Here is a 3,633-nt window from a genome sequence, read left to right on the forward strand (position 1 = left end):
ACAAGTGATGAAGGAGGGATGAGGAGACAAGTGATGAAGGAGGGATGAGGAGACAAGTGATGAAGGAGGGATGAGGAGACAAGTGATAAAGGAGGGATGAGGAGACAAGTGATGAAGGAGGGATGAGGAGACAAGTGATGAAGGAGGGATGAGGAGACAAGTGATGAAGGAGGGATGAGGAGACAAGTGATGAAAGAGGGATGAGGAGACAAGTGATGAAGGAGGGATGAGGAGACAAGTGATGGAAGAGGGATGAGGAGACAAGTGATAAAGGAGGGATGAGGAGACAAGTGATAAAGCAGGGATGAGGAGACAAGTGATGAAGGAGGGATGAGGAGACAAGTGATGAAGGAGGGATGAGGAGACAAGTGATGAAGGAGGGATGAGGAGACAAGTGATGAAAAAGGGATGAGGAGACAAGTGATGAAAAAGGGATGAGGAGACAAGTGATGAAGGAGGGATGAGGAGACAAGTGATGAAGGAGGGATGAGGAGACAAGTGATGAAGGAGGGATGAGGAGACAAGTGATGAAAGAGGGATGAGGAGACAAGTGATGAAGGAGGGATGAGGAGACAAGTGATGGAAGAGGGATGAGGAGACAAGTGATAAAGGAGGGATGAGGAGACAAGTGATAAAGCAGGGATGAGGAGACAAGTGATGAAGGAGGGATGAGGAGACAAGTGATGAAGGAGGGATGAGGAGACAAGTGATGAAGGAGGGATGAGGAGACAAGTGATGAAGGAGGGATGAGGAGACAAGTGATGAAAAAGGGATGAGGAGACAAGTGATGAAGGAGGGATGAGGAGACAAGTGATGAAGGAGGGATGAGGAGACAAGTGATAAAGGAGGGATGAGGAGACAAGTGATGAAGGAGGGATGAGGAGACAAGTGATGAAGGAGGGATGAGGAGACAAGTGATGAAGGAGGGATGAGGAGACAAGTGATGAAGGAGGGATGAGGAGACAAGTGATGAAGGAGGGATGAGGAGACAAGTGATAAAGCAGGGATGAGGAGACAAGTGATAAAGGAGGGATGAGGAGACAAGTGATGAAAGAGGGATGAGGAGACAAGTGATGAAGGAGGGATGAGGAGACAAGTGATGAAAGAGGGATGAGGAGACAAGTGATGAAGGAGGGATGAGGAGACAAGTGATAGACAGAAGACCAGAGGAATGTAGAGAGAAATACAACAAGGGAAGTGAACGGAGATAAATGAGAGGAAACCAGTGTGGAGAGGAGAGGAAGAAAGAGAGAGGAAACAAGGAGATGAGAGGAAAGAAAAGGACAGAAAGAGAGGAGACAAGGAGAGACTAGAAGTGAGAGAGGAGAGGAAGCAGAGACTATGAGAGGAAAGGATAGAGAGAGGAAGCAAGGAGAGACTAAAGGTGAGAGGAAAGGAAGCAGAGACTATGACACACAATACAAAATTATTATATATTATTTTGACAGCAGTGCAGCATGTGTGTGTGTGTGTGTGTGTGTGTGTGTGTGTGTGTGTGTGTGTGTGTGTGTGTGCGTGTGTGTGGTGTGTGTGGTGTGTGTGTGTGTGTGTGTGTGTGTGTGTGTGTGTGTGTGTGTGTGTGTGTGTGTGTGTGTGTGCGTGTGTGTGTGTGTGTGTGTGTGTGTGTGTGTGTGTGTGTGTGTGTGTGTGTGTGTGTGGTTGTGTGTATCAGATATGGTTTGGTGTGTGTGTGAAGAATAAGTCAGAGATGAATTAATGAAAGCGTTCATGATAGCGCCGTGAAATGAAAGAATAAAAGAATAAAAGAATAAAAGAGGAGAGATTCCACGAGAAGTCTTTAAAATGCAAACGATGAAATAAATGCAAATTGAATGAATGTTATCTACAAACCAGGCGGAGGCAAAAGAAACGATGCAAATGTTAAAGAGCATCCAGCGAAGGAAACAGTAGAGACTTGTTGAAGCAACTTTAACCCTCTGTTCCTTCTTTAAGCAACTTTAACCTCTGTTCCTTCTTTAAGCAACTTTAACCCTCTGTTCCTTCTTTAAGCAACTTTAACCCTCTGTTCCTTCTTTAAGCAACTTTAACCTCTGTTCCTTCTTTAAGCAACTTTAACCCTCTGTTCCTTCTTTAAGCAACTTTAACCCTCTGTTCCTTCTTTAAGCAACTTTAACCTCTGTTCCTTCTTTAAGCAACTTTAACCCTCTGTTCCTTCTTTAAGCAACTTTAACCTCTGTTCCTTGTTGAAGCAACTTTAACCCTCTGTTCCTTCTTTAAGCAACTTTAACCCTCTGTTCCTTCTTTAAGCAACTTTAACCCTCTGTTCCTTGTTGAAGCAACTTTAACCCTCTGTTCCTTCTTTAAGCAACTTTAACCCTCTGTTCCTTCTTTAAGCAACTTTAACCCTCTGTTCCTTCTTTAAGCAACTTTAACCCTCTGTTCCTTGTTTAAGCAACTTTAACCCTCTGTTCCTTCTTTAAGCAACTTTAACCCTCTGTTCCTTCTTTAAGCAACTTTAACCCTCTGTTCCTTCTTTAAGCAACTTTAACCTCTGTTCCTTGTTGAAGCAACTTTAACCCTCTGTTCCTTCTTTAAGCAACTTTAACCCTCTGTTCCTTCTTTAAGCAACTTTAACCCTCTGTTCCTTGTTGAAGCAACTTTAACCCTCTGTTCCTTCTTTAAGCAACTTTAACCCTCTGTTCCTTCTTTAAGCAACTTTAACCCTCTGTTCCTTCTTTAAGCAACTTTAACCCTCTGTTCCTTCTTTAAGCAACTTTAACCCTCTGTTCCTTCTTTAAGCAACTTTAACCCTCTGTTCCTTCTTTAAGCAACTTTAACCCTCTGTTCCTTCTTTAAGCAACTTTAACCCTCTGTTCCTTCTTTAAGCAACTTTAAACCTCTGTTCCTTCTTTAAGCAACTTTAAACCTCTGTTCCTTCTTTAAGCAACTTTAACCCTCTGTTCCTTCTTTAAGCAACTTTAACCCTCTGTTCCTTCTTTAAGCAACTTTAACCCTCTGTTCCTTCTTTAAGCAACTTTAACCCTCTGTTCCTTGTTTAAGCAACTTTAAACCTCCGTTCCTTCTTTAAGCAACTTTTAAACCTCCGTTCCTTCTTTATGCAACTTTTAAACCTCCGTTCCTTGTTTAAGCAACTTGATGATCTTGACTCTGACTCTGTGAGGTTTCTGAAGGTTTCTTAGTGTTTGTTGCTGAGCGTTGAGAAGAAAGTCCCTGATGGCTGCAGACTACAATGTCTGCACCGCACAGCGTTACACACTGAGACTCTCCATGTTATTAAAGGGCCCTGTGTGTGTGTGTGTGTGTGTGTGTGTGTGTGTGTGTGTGTGTGTGTGTGTGTGTGTGTGTGAGTGTGTGTGTGTGTGTGTGTGAAGAATCAGTCAGAGATGAATTAATGAAAACATTCCCGATAGCGCCGTGAAACAAAGAGAGGAGATTCCACGAGAAGTCTTTAAAATGCAAACGATGCAATAAATGCAAATGGACTAAATGTTATCTACAAACAGGCAACGTCCCGGGGAAGTTTCCTTTCCTTTGGAGCCGGAGACAGAAGAGGTCATGACCTCTGGGAGAGGGATGGTCCTCCTGCTCCGTGGGGAGTCAGTGAGGAAGAGAGGCAGGTGCTGAGTCCTCAGCCTTCAGGGACTCTGCATC

Source organism: Taurulus bubalis, assembly GCF_910589615.1.
Source record: "Taurulus bubalis genome assembly, chromosome: 6".
Taxonomy (NCBI): Eukaryota; Metazoa; Chordata; class Actinopteri; order Perciformes; family Cottidae; genus Taurulus; species Taurulus bubalis.